At 45.5% G+C, this 21,469-nt stretch overlaps 1 protein-coding gene across 5 annotated transcripts in view; it reads left to right on the top strand.

Annotated features, from left to right (window-relative positions):
• The first annotated feature begins 14,084 nt into the window (after positions 1-14,084).
• The window catches only part of SOCS5 (suppressor of cytokine signaling 5), a 34,890-nt gene continuing 27,505 nt past the window's right edge, over positions 14,085-21,469 (top strand). The window contains exon 1 of one of the 5 annotated variants that reach the window (XM_083830381.1): positions 14,085-14,106. The gene's annotated coding sequence lies outside the window, so the exon portion shown is untranslated. Of the gene's footprint in view, positions 14,107-14,133; positions 14,422-21,469 lie in introns of those variants that run through there. The other 4 variants (XM_083830384.1, XM_083830383.1, XM_083830382.1 and 1 more) reach the window with 4 other exon arrangements.

Raw genomic sequence — 21,469 nt, 5'->3', positions numbered from 1 at the left:
CCTTCCCTTCTAGGTTTGAAATCCACAACTAATACTTTCTCAGCTTCTCTGATTTTTTTTTTTTTTTGACTGGAGCCTCTTTCACGTGAGGAGAGGCTGAGAGGGGTGAGGCTGCTCAGCCTGGAGAAGAAGAGTCTCAGAGGGGATCTTCTCAGTCTGCACAAACACCTGGTGAGAGACAATGAAGGAGGCAGGCTCTTCTCAGTGCTGTCCAGTGACAGGTTGCCCAGAGAGGTTGTGGAGTCTCCATCCTTGGAGATATCCAAGCTTGTAATATCCAATCTGTAGTAAATCCAGACAGCTCTGGAAGAGAAATAAGTGCTGATTTTAACATTAATCTAGTTGATCCTAACATAAATGACACTGGATTTACATGATTTGTATGTTTATTAATATTCCATCCCTTTTGCTCTCTATTTGTCTTTAATTTTCATTTCTACAGCTCTTCTTAATTACAACTTTAGTTGTATTTCCCAGTTCATATTTTTCCTTCGACACACACACACAAAATCCCAAAGACATAAACGAATACACCATATTTTCTATGTTTCTTGATGGAGATTAAAAAAAAAAAAAGACATTCTCTCTTTTTTTACTACCTTCATGCTTTTGATTACTTATTTATATTTATCTATACACACATGCACACGCACGGACACAGGATCATTTAATTTAAATCATTCGGGTGTTTTGACATTGTATGAACCATTTCAACGTTTTTTTCAATCTTTATGTTTAGCTGTCAGCAGTAGCCACTAACACTGAACATTGCTAATTATAATCAGATTTTTATGTAAGAAATCTAGATCCTCAGCCTTACATCACTGACCATCAGTGTTCTGAAATCACAGACCAAGTTCAAAACTTCTTTGCCAAAAGTGTGGGAGTCTCCATGGGGACTGAAGGCACCAGCCATAAGATCGCCCAGCTCCTGGCAGGTTCTGCCACAGCAGGAATATGGCCTGTGCAGACTCCAGGGGACTGCTTGGCTGCTTCAACTTATACTAAGATCATGCTGACAGTCAGGTGTCCCCAAGACCTGGGGAACAAACAGAAGTTTTAATGCAACTACACAGGTCTCAGACCTAAATTTCAAAAAACTTTGGCCATGCCTTTTGAGTCTTTACTTGTTTGCACCTCAATTTCATTCTAAAACTGACGAAGATGTGCAAAAATGCAACCCTGTCTGTTCTGGTGTTAGATCTGCACTACCTGTAGCATTTCAAAAGCTGCATCACTCCTAGGGTGGCAGAGTCACCCCACGCAGATGTGCACAGAGGTCTCTTCTGAGGACACAGGAGGCACCACGGGTAGCTGAGATACACATCCTTTTCCTAATCCTCTTTCCAACAAGCAGTGACATCTGCAAATGAAAAGTGCTATACCAAAAAAAAAAGGGCTTCCATGTTGAATCTTGCAAAGCACGGAGGCAGATCTTGTAGTACAGAGTACGATCACAGGGACCGAGTACTGAAATGCAAACCTGGAGCATATTGGAGTGGCATTAACTGGGTTTCAGCCCAACCTTTTCCTACTGCTGCTGCTGTAGCCTGGAAAACTATGCAAATGCATTGCTGCTGAAGAAAGGAGGAAAAACTAAACAAGCCCAGACAACAGAAGAGCCAGCTCACATTTGTATTCTGCCACAGTGAAAGAAACCTGACTGTTCGGATGAAACAGGCACAAACGAAGGGCTCACAGGGGGTATAGCTGGTTGAGTAGGAATGGCTCTAATCTCCCAACAGTGCCACAAATCCCCTTTGAGAAAATGAATTCTGGAACACTTCAAATTTTTAACTGTTATTCGTTTTCCACGGAATAGTACTGTGCCTCAGGCCACTCTAATAACATTCCTGGCTTGCCCTGCTGTAACGATCTGTAAAAACTCATCCAGTCAGATGATTTGGGTTTTAATATCAAGTTGCTTGGAGAACATTCGTGGTTGGAGGTGCGTAATAATATGTTTTATTATTGCCATAAAAAAAAAATCTAGAAGAGAAGTGGTTTGCCTTTGCCCATTGGGGAGGTCTGGTTTGTTATTACATTCAGTGCCATGATAATTAATGACTCCTCAACCAGCACTAAAAAAGTGTTCCCTGGCTAAAATTTTCAAAAGTAATTAATGATCTGGGGTTTCTTTGCTTTTATGTGTTTGGTTTGAAATACCTTAAAAAGGGACCTGTTTTTCAGAAAAGCTAAGCACTGGCTTTCCGAAATTGTCTACCTCATGCTCAAAACCTTCAGCCCATGTCATTTTAAGGTCACAGTGGATGCTGTTTACTGGTAACAAAAATAAAAGTATGTCAATTCACAAGTTAGTAATAGAGCCCCAGAGTAGATTTACAGATCACAAATAAATACATTTCAAAGGAAAATATTTTCAAATGATACCTTCCTTGCACTTGCAAGAGGAGAATTCGAGACTCTCAGGATGAATGGAAGCTACTTAATGAACAGCATGTAAGCAAAAGAGGGTAGACAGGGGACCGGTTCTAGCAGTTGTTTTGTATTGCTTATTAAAAGAAAGATCAAGACCACATCCTGCAGTCTTGGGTCATGCTTGGACATGTCAGAGTACTTTTGAATGTCACTGTATGGGCTGTGCCTGCCTGAAGCTGTCCTGGAGCCTGGCTGTCCTTTGCCCAGCAGGAGGAATCACCATTAACTCCCGTGCGAAGTGGAGGACTGCAACTGAATCAGAAAGCCGATGTTTCAGCCGTGGTGCCAATGCTCATTCAGGGTATTCAATAATGGAGAAAGGAGCACCACAGATGTCCTTATTTCATCCACCCAAATGACTCAGCTTCAGAACAATCCAGAAAGGCTTCTAGCTCTTCCCCCAGCTCAGCTGCACCGGCGCAGGCAGTAGAAAGCAAAGAGCTGAAGGAGAAAGCAAGTAACTGCTTCCAAGCTCTTCCTCTGCCAGTGTTTTATTTCATTCCCTGCTGCTTCCAGTCATGTTCAGTTAGTCCAGATGAAAAACCTGCTTTGGATCTACGTCTCCCAGGCTTGGTCCCACACAGTTCAGCAGCCTTTCCTTTTCTTTGAGGGGCAGTCCCCAGCCAGGGCAGGTGTGCTGGCTGTTCGGGTCAACGTTGCAAAAAGCTTTCTTCTGATACCTGAAGTTCTCATATTTAAGTGCAAGTTTGCTTTCTATTCATTTGGGCAAGGTACAACTTTTGGTCCTGTAAATTTAGCGGGTATGCTTGCAAGCTACTGGATGACCATGCTGCAGCAGATTTTGTGTGGAGGCAACAGCCAGAGGTCTGTGAGGGCCAGCTAGCACTAGCTCAAGGTGCCCAGCTACACGAAGCCAGCTGACCTGCTGATGGGGTTATTTTTGTTGAATTAGACACCAGGCAAGGCTCCACACTTGCTGGAGCTTGCTCCACCTTCCCCAGAATTGTCGCTTCTGTTCTGTAGAGGTCCCTCTTCCCAGATCCCATGATTTACGTAGCACATGCTCATCATCCTTTTTGCTTCAAGGTATCCTTTCCTGACAGGATTTATCCACAGATGCCAAGATTTCCTCAACAGGATAATGAAAGTACTTATTTGTTTTCTCCAGCTATCTTTCCTTGATGATATCTTAGATTTTCCATCATTGATTCTCCTCCTCCTCCTGGCTGAAGGAAAGAGGGGTGTTTGTCTAGCTCCAGCCTGAAGAGAAAAGGCCTGGAAGACAGGAGGCAGCATCGAACGATCACACTTCGATGACTGCCCTGACTTCCATGGGCAGACCTTGGGCTGTGTATTACTGTGGGCTAGAAGAAGCACTTTTTCACTCTAGCCTAGGAAAGTCCTACCACTATAGCTGCACCACGATTCTCACAGACACACAGACTTCTGGACACAGAGTAGAGATGTTGGGTCTGCAGAGAAGCCTGCTACATCAGCCGAAATTGAAAGGGTACTGCTTTGCTTTGCTGAACTCCAATTCAGTTTTACCACTCCTGATGCACTAACTGAGGTTTCGTATGTGATTGATGAGATGCTAGGAGCAAGGGGAAAATGTGTGCCTTGCCTAACTTCATGTCCCGTCATGAAGTACTGTTTGGAATAGAAAAAAAGTTTGATTTAAGCTTGCATTTGCTTTCTCAGAATTGCTCTAGGGCGGAGACGGGATAAACCCTGGAGAAGGGAGTGGGCAAAGGAGCTCGGAGCCAGAGCTGCAGAGCTTGCAAGGGTCAGGCAATTTCTCACGCAGAGCCGCGATCGATCAGGAGCCCGCTGAGAAGCAAGGAGCAGGGCGAGGTGGGCTAGGGCAACGCGCTCCGTGCGGCAGCTCAGGGCTGCTTCGGCCACCACGGCGGCTCACAGCCCAGCAATGGGCAGCGTCACCCAGGAGCAGCAGGCCGGGGGCGCCGTGCAGGGCATGCCCAGCAGCGCGGCATTGTTGGCAGAACACACAGCTGCTGGCGGCAAGCCCGGAAAACAAACATCAAAAGATGAAAGCGGGCCAACGTGGGAGGCAGCAGCCTGCTCGGTTTCCAGCCTCTGATCACCTTCTTCCAAGCCCTGCCTCCCCACCGTGTCCCCTTGTCCACCACAATGAATGGATCGTTGCCCTCCTTCAGGAAAATGAATTGCCTTCTGGAAAAGGGGGATTGCCCAGATGTTTCCCCAGAGAACTGCTTTGCATTGAAGGGCGTGTGCACATCCTGAGAAAGGACGTGATCTGATTTCTTTTAATAGACACATTGTACCCCCATAGTCTAGAGCATCCACAGTTGTCCATGCCTTTCTCATATCCTTCTCAGAGTCTTGCTGACACAGCTTTGTAAAACGTCCATACTAACACATTGGTCCCGAAAAACCATGGCAAGTAGCATCATGTGCTGAGATCTCAGTGTTGGCCCCTTGCACCACTGCTTCCTCCCAGAACCTAAGCAGATCCCCCAGCTCTCAGTGCCAGGTCGGGTATGTGGTGGATGAAGCCTGAGGAAGATAACCACGATATCTGTCCTGCTGGGCTCTAGCTATGGCTGAGTCAGATGCAGATCTGAGTTACAGTAATGTTGTTTGTATGGGTAAGTCGAGCTTATTGTTGTTGTAAGGGTGGAGTTCAGGTGGTCTGGCAGGAGACAGAAGATACACGCCTGGTATCCTAGTGCCAGAGTAAGTGCATGAATTTATAAAGGCAGGTGGTGACATCGAGAAGATGCCTGGAGATTGGCACTTGTGGTACAGAGAATGGAAGGAGGACAAGAGAGTGGTAAAAGGGCCTGGGAAGTGATAGAGAGAGACATGGTTCTGCTGGAATAAAACTGTGCCAAGTCTTACACAGCACACAGAAATCAAGTTACCCTTCCAAAAGATCTTGAACAGCTTTTTATTGACATGACTTTTTTCCTTGAAGTGGCCATGGCATTTATGATTCCTTTCTGGATGTACTAAAACTATTTTTTAGGGAAATTAACATATTTTCTCCAGACTTTGGAGATCTTTGTATTTGAAATATTGTACTAATAGAGAAATTGCATGCTTTTAGGAACGCTGCATCTATGTCTGACTCCATTTCACAGACATCCTGAAAAAAGAAAGATCAACAGTGCTGGGTCTCAGAGTCCTCATTTTTTTTTTTTCCAAATTAAATAAAAAAGCCTCCCAAGCCTAATGAGTCATGTTATTTTGCAGACATGAGTGAATTCTTCTCTATCACTCAAGCTGATGAATGGCAAGAAAGAATTATTTGGATTGCTAGTTATTTGTTCTAAAAGTTATATATATTTATTAACACTGTGGTGCTATTGTCCCCCACATCCAATACAAATACACCTCAGGTCTCATTCTAATATAGCAATGGCTTTTCAGTTGATAGATAGGGATACTCCTGTTTACCTTTCCTGATTTTAATAAAACGTTTGAGATGGAGAACCCTGAAAAATAAATAAATGTGCAAGAATACAAAAACTAACATTGTGAATATGAAAAAGCAAAAGTAGTGTTTCTGATAAAAGCATAATTACTTGGATTCTAAACTAAGAAAGAGACAAAGAACTTTGACTTCAGTACATTGGTACCCGAGGAATGGAGCTGATGGAGGCGCAGTAAGCAAAGTGACAACAGATAAGAGGGTTCTCACACGATTCTCCTGCATGCCCCCACAGGGGGTCTTTGACAATGGACTGAACCATTTACCAACAGGTTTGGAAACACTACAGCATATTAGTTTCGACCATATTACTCTGGGATATTATATCTTGGTTTGATTGTTACTTTTCTGAGAAATACAGTGGGGGAGTTCATTGCATATATCAAGCAGATGCTTTATATATTAGCAGAGCTTAATGTGCTGTTGAATAGAAGACTAACAATTTACATTCCCTTCTGAGATGTGTAAATAATTACACAGAAGGCAATGTACAAACTAATCAGGCACTTCCTTTCACCCACTGAAGTTAGTCAATACGCTTTAATGAATGGTTACAAGATAAGACCTTGATCCTGCAAACACTTTGCCAAGTGAAAAACTGTATGAACTGTGCCCACTGGCCAACTGGTGGATCCAGTTGCTCATGCTAGTGATAGGACTAGAGGGAATGGCCTCAAGTTGTGCCAGAGGAGGTTTGGGTTAGAAATGAGGAGAAATTTCTTCTCAGAAAGAGCAGTCAGGCATTGGAACAGGTTGCCCAGGGAGGTGGTGGGGTCACCGTCCCTGGGGGTGTTCAAGGCAAGGTTGGACGTGGTGCTTAGGGACATGGTTTAGTGGGTGATAGTAGTGGTAGGGGGATGGTTGGACCAGATGATATTGATGATCTCTTCCAACCTTAATGATTCTGTGATTCTATGTGTATAATAGCTTCTATGTTCGTGTAAAGGATATGTTATACAAATATGGAGCATACGTCTGTGCCTTGTCAGTTGGCAAGGCCCTGCCTCTTGGAAATTAGGAAGGGTCTCAACTTCAACAGCCTCTTCCTTAGCATCAGTACGTGTTTGTCTCTTTCCTCTACCCAGACACTGATTCCCATGAAACCTAGTGGAAATGTCACATCTCTGATACTTTACTTCTTTGTCAAAAGCAGTTAAATTCTCATTGAAAAGTTATCAGTGGGCAGTCGGCAGGCACATGGGTGGGACAGAAGTAGAGTTGCGTTAGTGCATAATCGTATCAGGTGTCAGTAGCCCTCAAAAAGATAGAAGAACCAAGTTTCTTTAATATAAAAATCATAGAGGTGTCTAAGAAACTCAAGCTTCTCCTTGGTCCTTGCCGTGATGACAGTAAAGTGATATAAAAAGAGATAAATACCAATACACCTGCCTCCTTCCTGCACTTCTTGGCACAGGACTGTGTGGTTATCACTGACCTCTCTACTAGCAACAGGTTACTCTCAGATTTCTGCCTCTCCACTGCCTATTCTTTGTCCCTAGCCCTTGTCCATAGTCACCTCTCCAAGTACAGGGTAGCTAAAGGTTGGGCCGTGCAAGGTCACACTCTCTCTGTGAAAGTACACTGTCTCTGCTCTTTTTGCTGCTGCTGATGGGAACTACCTTATACTCCTATCGATTAAAGAAGCTTTTTGCTTTAAGGCTCACAAAGGAAATAATGCACTTGATTTTATTTGAGAGCTGCAAAGTCAGGAAGGAATTCCCTGTTCCTCTAGTTGTTGCTTGGCAAGAGATGAAGAATGCTAAAGCTTCTGGGAGCGCCAGCGAAAGCTAGCTGAAGGGCAGCCAACCCATCCTAGCTTGAAAGATTCAAAGATCAGAAGGGACAATCTCAGTAATATGTAATACAGACCACAGGGGTACCAGAGTTTACTCTTGTTTATACTACAGCATAGCGTTTTGGTAAACGGTCTTGATTTTAGTGGTGGAGAAACAACACACAGTGCTATGTGTGCTGTTCCAAGATGTTGAAAAGGAAGAGCTTTGGTTTTGGTCTGAATTTAATGAGGTTAAACTTCCAGATTATCATTCTCTTTACACCTTTACGTGATAGATACTGAAAAGCCTTCACTACCAAAGTCTGCTCCTTGCATATTTACCTGCACACTGCAATCAAGCCACCTCATGACCTCTCCTTTGGTTAAGTAAATTGCTCGAGCTCCTGATATCTCACAGTACGAGGGATGTGTTCCAATCTGTAGTCATCTGAAGGCTACTCTGTGCATCCTCTCTAACGTGTCTTAGTCATTACCTCAGTGCAGTGATTAGTCTTTACTCTCCTATTTGAAAAAATCATTGATCCAGGTTCACGTTGGATGCAGTGATTTAAACAGAGGATGAGACAAATATAAGTCATGCAAAATATAAAGTGAGTCTGCCATGTAGGTGGTGCAACCATGCAATACTACTGCCAGGCAGCAAGAGGAATACAATAGGCCCTGCAAAGCCATATATTCCTAATTATTCGAAGTACAATGTAAAGGGATTTTTTGGAACTAACTTGTTCTCTTTTTTCACTGCAATCTTTTTTTTTTCTTTTTCAAATGAATGAGGAGAATGTACATATGTGTTTGCCTTAGTGATGGTGTACAGTCTGCGTACAAAGGCATATAGACATGATTGATGTCAACATGTTTCCCTGTTTCTAGCCAAGCTGGCAGCACCAGCTTATTCTGAAAGAAAGGAAATTGATTTCCACCCATTTACAGAAAATCTAGTTTATTAACAGTGGATCAGACAAAAAGAACTGTTTTTCAAAGCTTGCTAGAACATGCAGGGAAGGAAATAGCCATGATTTGGCTACTGGCAGCTCCACAGCTGCATGGCCAGACCCGTACCACCCACGTCACAGCATGCAGCAAGCAGCACTAGCACGGGGCAGGGAAGTTACAGCCCTCCTGGGTGAATCAGTGACCGGCTTATCTATGAACTCAGAATAAAAGCATAACCTTCTGATATGTAATAACTAGCTGCATAAAAACTGGGGAAATGCTTACAAAACTTTAATGTGTATCTACTCTTCAAAGTGAGCTAGACTGCCCTAGCCATGGCACGCCAGATCTGTGCTGGTTAATTTGCTCTGTTCATCATCTAGAGCTACTTGAGATGTGTTTTCTTTACCCCACAGTCAGATGAAAATAAGCTACCGCATGAACAACTTGTAGTATGACCGGCATTATAGAAAGAAAGAGCTCAATACCTGTATTTTGCATGCTGTGTCTCAGGTGAGTCTTTTGCCTACCTGTACTGCAAATTGTATTTCCCTTGGCAGTGCCAAAGACCATGCCAAAATTCTCCAGCTCAAACATATTTATTTCTTGTAGATTTGTATGAGATAATTTTTACTTTCTAAAAAGCTTGATCCCACAGTCATTACACCTTTGGAACTTCGAGGCTGCTGTTTACTTTTGACTTTTTTTTCTCCTCGTATCTAACACAGCAGTGAGAGACTGTTTTAACTTATATATGAACAATTTAAATTTAGGAGAACATTGAACTCTCCCTGCTGCTGTCATTGACAGCTAACGTGAGATGTCTAGCTTGAGAACTAACAGAAATGGTTATTACTGAATGGAGAGTAATTGCAAGGAAATCTTTGCATTTGAATCCCCTGTGGGAGCCAGTGCCATAATTTGATGGACAAACTCTCAGACAGAATAAAGACCCATAATTGATCCTCAATAACAGGAAGGATTTTTATTGTAAAACGTCTGTGTGGTTAAATAAGAAATCACAGGAGAAGTTAAGTTACTCGCAACAGAAATCCCTTGATGATAAATGCTTTTTGAGACTTTGCACAGACACAAGAATTTCATTCAAATACATCAAAAAAAATTAAAAGGCCTGATCCTTTATTCTCTTGACTCTCTAAACTCTGAAACACGTGTAAGTCTAAGTTTAATTTACATCTGCAATTTTGATCAGTTAGTGCTTAGTGCTAAAGAATGCTTTTGTGAAAAAAAAAAAGAGTTTAATTAACTTGCGTTTCTATGAACACTGCAGATATTTTGGAATTTCCAATATAAATAACCAAAGCAGCATAAAACAAGACTTGAGACTTCGGATTAGGAAATTTTCCTCTCTTTTAAAGCAGCACCCTATTATCTTTCTTTTCCTCCATCCCACCATCAGATTCCCCAAATGAAACATAAGGTAATAAGAATGAAGCAGTTGATTATTTCTCTCTATTCAGTTGCTAGTTATTTGCCTGAGCAGCAAGCCATAATGGAAGGTGTTTTTATTAAATGAAGAAAACTGTTGATCTTAGGTTGCCAAATCACTGTATTTTCTTTTCAGCTGCTGTGGTGGAACAGTAATGCAGGCCATGGGAAATAACAATGGGAGCAACAGTCCCTGTGGAAAGGAGACCGTGATGTTCTGCTCTCAAATTCACTCTGGGTAATTATTTCATCAGTGCTGTCCTCAAAAAGCAAGAGAACCTGCTCCAAAGTGCTTTCAAAGTCAAGGCGAGGGAGGAACGCTGACAGAGAGAGGTAGCACTTTCTCTTAAACCAAGTAACACAGCTGAAGGAAAAAAAAAATCCAAAAAGCTTTCAGCAAGACAAAATCCAACAAACCTTCTGCAAGGAAGAGGCAGAGAGCTTCCCTGTGTGGATGCTCTGCAGAGACTGCCTAGTCCATCACAGATTTCCTCTGAATAACTATTTTTTATTTTGTACTTTTGGAAGGGAGAAAGGTAAGTAAGATAAGCTGCTAACTTTCCTTTCTGTTTATACACAGACATCAAAAGCTGGAGCAGGCCATCTGCTGTCAGTAGGTTTGGCAGACAGGGCAGGTAAAATCCAGTCTGCAGCCTGCATGCTTTGTACCATTTCAGTTACAATTCTAGGTGCGAATGACAATTTGTAAAACTGAAATTGTGTTTTGGAGTGTATTAAAATTGAGAAAAGAATCATAGAACAATTAAAGTTGTAAAGATCCTCAGAAGGTCATCTGGTGCAACCCTCTCCTATAATGGTGGATTTACTTGACAGCCTAAACAGGCTACAGCTATGCTACTTATACTGTACTGTACGGTGCAAGCTCTTTAGAAAAATCATGTTGTGTAGTAGCAGCTTCATACCCATCCTCTTCGGTCTGCCACCTAAAAAGCAGCTGTGTGTGGCAATGGCCAGTTAACAGGAAGATTTAAAGTCATTATGCTAGTCTTGCACTTTTTTACTTACTGAGGACAAGATAAGCTTTCCTTCCTTTCTTTTTTACCCTTTTCCCTTTCTGCTATTTACCGAAACGTTGATATATAATGTATGAAAACACATTGTGTATATCCTTGCCTTCTGTACTGTTAAAGCAGCACAAATGAGTTCTCTTGGGTTGTGCTGGAAGTCAGGGATCCCTGATTCCCTGTCCTGTAACTCTGTAAACCCTGGACCGCATAAATTGTTGCAGAATCAGATTTAAGAAAAAAACAATATATTTGGTCATAAGAGTCTATTAAAAAAGCATAACCAAAGAAAATCCTAACAACTTAAAAAGTGTCAGTGGCAGCAATGAAACCCACTTTCAGATTCTGTCTTCTAAATATCAGTCTTCTGAAACTTTACAAGCTTTGGTTTTACCAGTTTTCTGAATGACTGCCACCTAAGCAAATTTGAGTAATGAACTGTTCAGATGTCTTGATAAAACAGGATATAAGGGAAGAAATTATAATGACCCCAAGAGTACCACACATAGGTACACAAAATGTAGGCAACTTTATTTACCAAAGCTGAATAGAGGCTGTCAGTTAATATTGGCTATTCTGCTAGTTCTCCATCAGTTCATTGCAATTGCATGGAGTTTTGTATTTAATCTCTGTACTCAGTTATGTTGGTTTTCTTTTTTTTTTTTCTTTTTTTTTTTTTTCTGTGTTTCCGTGAAGGGGTTAATCCAGGTAGAAATTAAGGGACATCCCAAAAGATGTCCTGCTGTGGAAACAAAAGGAAGGAAGTAGGAAGGAGGTTGTTCAGACAAGCATGTTTGCACAAGTAGATCCAAGAGATGTTGGATTTTAAGTAGCAATTATTAGATTGAAGACCTTAATTCCTCTTGACAAACTGAAGAGGTCTGATACTGTGTGGATAGGGTTTATATTAAATGGGGTTCCTTCCAGGCCATGTGGAACGTCTGCATAAGAGCAGCAATGATTTCTAAGGTGCCAGCCATTGCTCTACTCTATGAAAAGTTTCAAGCTTTTTCTCTGCTTTATTATTTCTGTCTCAGAATGTAAAACTTTACACGTGCACTAAAATATGAATATATTTAATAGGATTGAGGTGTAAATGATATTTTGATGAAAATCTAGTTACAGGGATGTAGCATCTTTGTGGATGTAGGATTAACTGCTATTGTTCTAGCTGAAACTGTAGCTTAATCCCGACAAAAACAGTAACATCAAGAGGTTTTGGTCTATGAATAAGAAGAGATACAGCACATTTGGGGCTTTAGGGTCTGTGCTTAATCAAACTTAATAGTTCCGAGAAGTCCATAAGTATCTAGCATAAAAAATATTTACTATGTACTAGAATTAAACATGAATGCTTCCTACAGAAGTCATTAAAAAGGGAAACAGTCTGAAAGTTGAAGTTAAAACTGACTTATGTAACTTTTATACAGGTGGAGTCAGCAGTGGGTAACTGCAGAAATAAATTGTAACTTCAGTCATGCTTCTGAAGCAAAGGCTTTTAGGTGATGTGGTGATACTAAATGTTATAGAATCACAGACTGGATGGGGTGCGAAGGGACTTCTGTAGGTCCCATAGTCCAACCCCTGCTCAAGCAGGGCCACCAACAGCAGGTTGCTCAGGACCACATCCAGGTGACTTTTGAAGATCTCCCAAGATGCAGGCTCCAAAACCTCTCTGGGCAACCTCTGCGAGTGCTTCGTCACCTGCACAGTAAAAAAAAAAAAAATAATAATAATTTCCTGATGTTCAGAGGGCACCTCCTGTGCTCCAGTTTGTGTCCATTGCCTCCTGTCTTGTCACTGGGCACCACTAGAAATAGCCCGCCTCCCTCTTCTTTGCATTCTCCCTTCAGATATTTATGTACATTGACGAGCTCCCCTGATCTTCTCCAGGTTGAACAGCCCAGCTCCCTCAGCCTTTCCTCACAGGAGAGGTGCCATTAACTACCATCCATTAGTAGTCCATTAACTACCTTCGTGGCCCTTCACTGGAACCCTCCCCACCACGTCCACATCTCTCTTGTACCGGGCAGCCCAGAACTGGACCCGGCACTCCAGGTGTGGCCTCACCAGTGCCGAGCAGAAGGGAAGGGTCCCCTCCCTCGACCTGCAGGCACCACACATCACCACAGGCCTTCTTTGCTGCAAGCTGCTGACTGGTGTTCAACTTGGTGTCCACCAACACCCCCAGGTTCTTCTCTACAAAGCTGATTTCCAGGCGGTCAGCCCCAACACGCGCCTGGGGTTGTTCCTCCCCAGGTGCAGGGCTTTACCCTTCCCTTTGGTGTAACAGTAACTTAGAATCACAGAGTCATCAAGGTTGGAAGAGACCTCCAAGACCATCTGGTCCAACCATCCCCCTACCACCAATGTCACCCACTAAACCATGTCCCTAAGCACCACGTCCAACCTCTCCCTGAACACCCCCAGGGACGGTGACCCCACCACCTCCCTGAGCAACCCCTTCCGACGCCTGACTGCTCCTTCTGAGAAGAAATGTCTCCTCACTTCCAACCTGAGCCTCCCCTGGCGCAACCTGAGGCCATTCCCCCAGCCCTCCCTTGCACCCTAGCAGTGACCAGCACGCTTTGTGTGGTGTGATTCGGTGCGTTTTGGCTGTACCGCAGCCAGGCAGTGAGCTCGCTCCCCACTACAGGGAAGAAGCGAGGGAAAGGAGGGAGAAGCGTTCTGCACAGGGCACAGCCCCTGTACGACAACGACAACAACACGGCTCCAACAGCCTTTAATGTGCCACAGCGCCCTCACGGCGGACCCGCCCGAGCCGGGCCGAACGGGGCCGAGCGCGGCCGAAGCCGCCCGAAGCCGCCCGAGCCCAGCCGCGTCCGGCCGAGTCCGGCTGAGGCTCCTCGAGCGCCGCTTCCGCCTGCTGCCCCGCCACGTGACGCGGCCCCGCCCCGCGCCCCTCGCCCGAACCCAAAATGGCCGCCGGCGAGCCCCTTCCCAGACTGGGCATCGCGCCCGACTCCAAGATGGTCGGCGGCGGAGGCCCGTCGCAGCCATCCTAGCGGGTCAGCCCGGGCGCTGCTCCCGGATAGGCCGCGCGACGCCCCGCCCCGCCCGGCCCGCCGCTCCCATTGGCCGCGCCGCGAGCCAACCCGTCCCCGATTGGCTGCCGAGGCGTCGCTCCCGCTCTGCCCGCTGCGGGGCCGGGGGAGCTATTTTCCATTCGGCGGGGGGGGGGCCGGGAGGGGGCCCGGCGGAGCGCACGGCGCGCGCCCAGCGGCAGGCGGCGGCGGGACATGGCGGCGGCGCTGCGGCGGCCGGAGGGGCCCGGGGGGCCGCCGGGACGGCGCTGAGGGGCCGCTGCCCCGGCACGGCGGTGGGTGCGTGGGGACGGGACCGGGACCGGGACCGGGAACGGGGCGGCATCGGCGGCCGCTCCTCGCCGCCGCAGGTCCGGGCAGGGCCGGGGTGGCCGCCCCGGGGAGCTGCCGCGGCTGGGAACCGGCTGGGGGCACAGCTCGGGGCGGTGCTGTGAGGGGACGGCCCGGTGGTGGTGGTGGTGGTGGTGGTGGTGGTGGTGGTGGTGGTGGTGGTGGTGGTGGTGGTGGTGGTGGTGGTGGTGGTGGTGGTGGTGCTGGTGGTGGTGGTGGTGCTGGTGGTGGTGGTGGTGCTGGTGGTGGTGGTGGTGCTGGTGGTGGTGGTGGTGCTGGTGGTGGTGGTGGTGCTGGTGGTGGTGGTGGTGCTGGTGGTGGTGGTGGTGCTGGTGGTGGTGGTGGTGCTGGTGGTGGTGGTGGTGCTGGTGGTGGTGGTGGTGCTGGTGGTGGTGGTGGTGCTGGTGGTGGTGGTGGTGCTGGTGGTGGTGGTGGTGCTGGTGGTGGTGGTGGTGCTGGTGGTGGTGGTGCTGGTGGTGGTGCTGGTGTCAGCCCCATGGCTCGGTGCTTGCAAGGAATCACGGCCACCTGGCCTGGCACCTGGTCAGGGCATGCATGTGGGTGGGCAGCATGCAGGAGTTACGCTCCCCTTCCCTGAACACGTTCGGAATGCTTCTCTTTCTTTTTTTCATCTCTTCTAAAGCCCACTGAAGTTTTATGAGATTTTGCTGCGATTGTAACCGGTGGTGTTAGGCAGTGTGTGCACAGCCAGATCGTCCCATGGGGCACCACTCTCCCTGCATGTGGGGTACCACCCCTGGTTATGCCATGCCAGCCCTGTGATGAAAAATACAGTGCTTTTCCACCAAAACTCATCCCATTGTGGCCTGTGTTGCTCCCTTTACTTTGGTAAACGAACAGCTTTTCCCACATAAATTGCAACAACTCCAGGATTATTTTCGTTGATGGTGCTGTGGTATATTCCTACAAGAAAGTGTTTTTAGGGTAGATGTAGTCCAAGTGAGCTGTTTGCAGGGGGATGACATGAATGGAAAGCGCTACCCGATGTTGCGTTTATGTAACCTTATTTAAAACTGAATTTGCACAGAAAAAGACTGGCTCTCGTAGTAATTGATCTGTCTCCTCCAGAAGGCAGTGAGCTAAGCATGTGTGTTGGATGTCAAGATGAGAGTGAAAATCCTGAGAGTTTCCTTGTGGCTTTAAACTGTTGTGCAGGAGGCTGCATGCTGCATTATCATGGCTATCCAAATACTTCACGTGCTTTGAATACATCTGACTGTTCTGTTTTAGATAAGAGTTTTTAATCATAAAACCTTTTGTGTGGTTATTTTGTTTAAACTTCAGCCTCTTAGAGGCGAGCAATTGCATGTCAGGGTGCTTTTTTTCTTTATAATCTTATTAATATCCTATGAGGTAGGGCCCAGTGCCGGAAGGAGATTGTTCAGTTGCTGGACCCTTTAGTGTGGACTTGTTTAGAGAATCTGTGTCGTAATGTGGCTTCCTAGAAGTGCTTTTGTTTTTATTAAGGAATTACAGAACGAGGGTGTGATTCCTACCTTCCTTTCATGTAAACCTGGTTAGCTTCAGCTAGGGATGCTGCTCCAAGATCACTCTTACCAAAGAGTCTTTTTAGTCCCATTCCTCCCCGCAAAGCGTGTTTTTGCATCGCCGAGGCTGCAGTTCGTGTGCCAGAAGCTTTGAGTGCAGCGAGCCACCGAGCAGGATGGGATGTCCCTTCCCAAGCCCACTTCGGGAGGGGAGTTTGGGGCCGCGTCACTGCTCTCTCGGCTCTCCTGACTCTGCTGCTGAGCTCCTGCCTCGTGTGGGCCTCTGTGTGCACGGACAGCATCAGGGCCGGTTCTTAAAGTGTGTTGCATCCGGAGGAATCTGGAGGCTGGTTCACATCGTCTCACATCGCCCAGGTTTGTGCCGTGTGAGGCCTCCTGCTGAAGCTGTTAGGCTGCGCTCGGCCTGGGTATAACCCTGTTACCTTATCAGATGCAGACTTTGGAGGTTGTGGTCATGAGATACTGGCAGGAGGTAAGTAGCCACAGCGAACTACTGAAAGGAGGCAAGTCTCCAAGTTAATAGCTGCTAATTTGTTCGGTTATTAACCTGCAAGCTGGGATGCTCAGATGGACTTGATGTTAAAGCAATAGCCTTAGCAGTGGGGTCTACGTAAGGACAGATTTGATTCTCTCTGCTGTTTTTGTACATTAATAACTACGGCAGAATGAATTAAATAGACTTTTAGGATGTATTCTGAGTCAGTCTGAAGCAAACTGTAAAAAAAGAGAAAACAGAATGAGTTTGAGACCTGATGGACTGAGCTGCTGAGATCTGTTCTGATTTTCCAGTTTGCCTAAATGTCTCGTGTCTACCCCAGTTTCAGAATTGCATTAGCAATTAGTAGAGTGAACTAGTAAATTCAGACAGCTGGTAGCATGCAGTAGCTGTAGCTTGACATGACTTCATACGTATGAGAGCACTGGAAAAATGGCTGGTTTAGTCCTTGGGGGAATATCTAGAGTTTCTCTTCTATTACCCTGGTAATGATGGCAGGTACATCTAAGAAAGAGAGAGCAGATGGAAGAGATTAGGAATCAACTGTGTTCAGTTACAAATTTAAAAAAAATCTTCTTTGCAACATGTGAAACCTGTCACTCTGTGACAAGGTTCTGGATAGGTGGCTGTTCATCACATTTGATGTGGCAGTTCACGTTTCCCTGGTGGACTAATAATCCAAGGTGGTATGATGTGCATTTTTCTGGCCTCATTCACAGTGTTTAAAGCTAGGCAAGGGATGTATTTTAGTCTCATCAAAGGACAGTGATGATTTTTGTTACTAGTTGTAAACCACCTCCTCCTGTGACAGCATGTTGCTAAATAGCTTGGTTTTTAGTAAAGACAAGATTCAGATGACTCCATGCAACTTCCATACAGCAGGTACATAATTTTTAAGGTTTAGTTAAAGTGGTGGTTTCATTTATTGCTACAGATAGCAAAAACAAACCTAAAAACTCAAAGGGGTACCTTTTTCTTTTCTGAAATGTACATGTCCGACCTGAACGAGAGAAAGAACTTCAGATGCTGGGGGTTGACCATGAACTCCTAAAATAGTGATTCCTGGAACAGGCTGGATAGCGAAATAATTCTCGAGTAGCTGTCAAAATAGTTCTCTTACTTGCCTCTGTTTCCCCAAGAGCTCCCTAGTGCCTTCAGCCTGAAGGGGAAATTAGCACTTAGCATTTATGCTGTGGTATTTATGCCCCGAGGCTGCATCAAGGCCACGGTGCCGGGTCGGGCTGAGCGCTATCTCGGTGTGCTGCGCCTCTCCTCCGTGCAGCCCTGCCCTGTGCCATGTGGAGGTGCCTGCGAGCTCCTCGAGGGGCCTGCCTCGGTCGGGAAAAGGTTTACATCGATGGCATTGGGATCCCAAGGATTTATCCACTTCCCTGACGCTGCTAACCTGTGCTTGGCACCAAGATGCAGCTGCTCCGTTAAATACAAAGTGCCCCGAAACGATGTGTTTTTCTGTGGTTTAGCTGTTGGGCAGCTTATTTTAATCTTTGAGCTATATCTAGTTTAAAAATTGTATTTAAAGTTTAGCAAATGTATGCTATACCTTCTGGAGCCCTTATACTTTGTCAGCTCTATAAATTAACTCTGACACACTGAATATTTTTCACCAGCTAACGTAGCTGTTAGTTAAGTTAAATAAAGGAGAAAAGCCCACATGCTCTCTCCGTGCATACAGCTGGACATCTCTCTTAAATTTTTCAACAAAAATGAAATTTTGATTGCTTTTTAAAGCTTCATGAATACACTAATTGGTGAATCATCTAATGTGCAGTTTAGTTTCAGGAAATATGTAATGGCTCACTAACTTCACGGTTATAAGATTATGCAGACCTTCTGAAAATCTCAGTAAGAAAATGTGTGCAGTGGTGGTGGCGGCTGATATTTTTGGCTGTGAGCGAGGTTGGCTAAAACTCAATGTAGTTCTGCATAGTCTGCACTAGTTTATATGGTAGAAAACCCTTTGAAGAATTATCTGGAAGGAAGAAAGAGTAATTTTACAGGTTTATCTGCTCGTGGGACCTTAGCCAGGTTTTGTTAAAGAGATTCGCAGTCAGGAACCTCTCCTGGATCTGTAACTAGTCCTGGATAAGGTGGCAGCCTGTTCTTCCTTGCCTGCACTTCTGCACAGCTGTGGTTGGTGAGTTCTTCAGCCTTCACGTTGGACAGCTGCAAAAGGCTTAAAGCCTGTCTGAAAGGCTGGGGCAAGGAGGGGAGGTGGAGGCTGCCCGGATAAGTAACGCTTCTCGAGGGCGCTGGAGCATCTTCTGTGCGCAGCCAGATGAGGTGCGTTCCTGGTTAGCGTATAGTCAGGTAATACCCTGATGTGTTATCCCCCGAGGTGCTCAAGCCAACGGCCTTTTCACGTGGAGGCTTGGGTCTCCGCAGGAGTCGCTGAGGAATCAAGCAGCAAACCTGCTTCCTTCCTCTGCTGCACCAAGAGGAAAGGTAAATTTGCACGGCGTAAGGTTTCTTTGTTAGTTTCTCTAACACACGTTCTCATCTGTCCAAGATGCCTGAAACACGCTTGGCATGTTGTTGTAGTGCAGGACCGGGTGTTGCAAGCCCTGATTTCGTACGGGAGGAAGCTCGTGCTGTGTTGGGAAGTGCTTCACAGGTTTGTTTCTGAAAAGCGCATGATGAAAATGAGAAGTGTACCTACAGAGGTGGAATTTAAAAGGTCGCTTAAAAAATGTAAGTACCTTGGAAGCAATATAGAGTAGGTTTCCTGCGGTGCTAAATCAGATGACAGTTTTTGTTCCTGCTCAGCAGAGTGAGTTCTGGTAGTAATTTGGTGGTCGGCATGGCACCCCGCTGAAATCCTTTGGGCCTTGGCGTTGGAGGCCGGCCTGTTAGTCCTACGTGTGAGGGACGCCGGGGCCTGGCACGTGGCACCTCTTGTGTGGCTCCTTCAGGTGAGAGAAGCTCAAGGGCTGCGGCCGAAAGAATTAGATTGGCTTCATGGAGACTACAGTAAAACTGATGGGGATCATCTCCTACAACATTTGTCCCTCAGCAGCAGAAATGTAGGGCGCAGAGGCTGCTTGCGCCAGTTTGAGGTGATTTTCGTTGTGAAACTTGGCTAGCTGGGGACGACAATGCTTATTAGGGCAGACCTGCAAGTCCCCTACTTCTGGCAAAGAGCTTCAGCACCAGACCTCCCTCGCCAGGACTCCTCTGACTTTTGGTGTGTTGAATCCTATCTGCTTTTCTATCTGTGTACCCTCCCTGCCTCCCCCGGGGCCTTGGTTTTGCTGCGGGGCCTGTGAGGCAGTTTGATTTACGGACTGGCTCGCTCATGGAAAAAGTACCCTGTTGCTGAGCTTTGTTTTTGGAGAGCTTTTAAATTTGACTGGCCTCGGTGGAGAAGGAAGTATTTTAATTGTTCCAGTAGTGCAGTCAGAGGTCTCTCGCTCTTTTGAAACGGCACATGGATAAAGTGGCCAAGCATTAGGCCGCAAACTGGTGTGGAGGCTTTCTCGGGTAGCTTTGGGTGAGCTCTTACACTGCCTGGTTGCTGTCCTGTTCGCTTAGTTCCTCAGTTCTCGCTGCTCTGTTGGGGAATGCTGAGTTACATGCTTCTTTTTAACATGTTAAGCCTCACTTGGATAGGAAGAGGAATTCAATTAAATACACAAATAGCATTTTAAAATTGGTGTGTGGTTTAATTACTTCAGATATGCTGCGTAAGTAGTAAGAAAAGGCAATTTTTTCAAGACACACTTTTCATTTAAAATTTGCTCGGGAAGTTAAAAGCTTTTGTGCCTTATTGCATTTTGACTTGGTAGCCCTCACTTCTCTTTCATTGGGCTTACTGCTCGGAAGGGGAAGGTATTTGTCTATTTTAAAGCCACCAAACAGTTTCTCCATTTTTTTTTTTATTCAACCGGTCCATTTACTCCGTGTAGGCAGGATGGCTGTGATGAAGCTGTGAGCAGGAGAGTGATGCCGAGGCTGCCACCCTCTTCCCCCCGCCGGGCTGCTCAGTGAGGGGTCGCTGAGCCCTGCTGTGGCCCCCCCGGGTGCTGGAGCCGGCAGCGGGTGCCCCATCGGCCTCCTGCAGTGTAAGGAAGTCTCGAATCCAGCCTGTGAGGTTTCTGCTGCCGAGGGCTCCTTGGCTGTCCCTGCAAGTTCTCACCAGTCACTTCTACCCATTCTGCCATTTGATGCTCCTTAGAGCTTCAGCAGCAAGCATGAGCTGCTCTGATTTTTGCTCTATTTTTATTTATTTGTTAATTGCAAGCCAAGGTCTTAATATTGATTGCAATAGTTCTAGGTAGATTTGGATGTAAAACGGATTTTAAACTAAAGGATAAGGTCAGCTCTGTCTTTAAAAGTGTATGTGGCATATCTGCTGAAGTTCCTCCTAATTACTGTCCTTATGGTCTGGATGCTGCATTTAGTAAGGCAAGGAGTTTGACAGCAGGATCTCTGGTTCTTATGGATGTGAGACAAATTATGTATCATAATTTACACTGGTTATTAGGTTAAGAATACTGTTAATATTGTCTTGGAGAATGCAAAGGTAGTAAGTACCTCTTGGTTTGAAAGGGTGTCAGGGATGTGATATGAAATATTTCACCTGCTCTTGTATTCCTTGCTGGGCACGTGTTGGCCTGGTAAGTCTGCTTGTTCGTGCTTGCTGCCGTTATTAGTTCGTGGCATGGCTTGGCTGTCAGCGAGCTTCGGTCTTGAGTAAAAGCTGCCTTACAGTTCTAGAAACCGTCTGGGATGATAACATTGCGCTTGTTGGTTTCTGTTGATGTTTTAGTAATCTCGAGAATGTTTGAAGTAGGCTTTTGGAGAAAATCTGAATTTACTTTGGAAATCTAACATAGTGTGCATTGCTAAAATTGGTAGAAGTAGACTTTCTGATTCTGTCTGGCTTGGGGATGGAAAATAAATTTGTGTGTATATATATATAGTTACATATCTATATATATACATATCATATTGT

This window comes from Anser anser (genome assembly GCF_964211835.1).
Source record: "Anser anser genome assembly, chromosome: 3".
NCBI classification, from domain to species: Eukaryota; Metazoa; Chordata; class Aves; order Anseriformes; family Anatidae; genus Anser; species Anser anser.
Note: the sequence above shows the minus strand (reverse complement) of the source record. Positions and strands in the feature narration are given on the sequence as shown.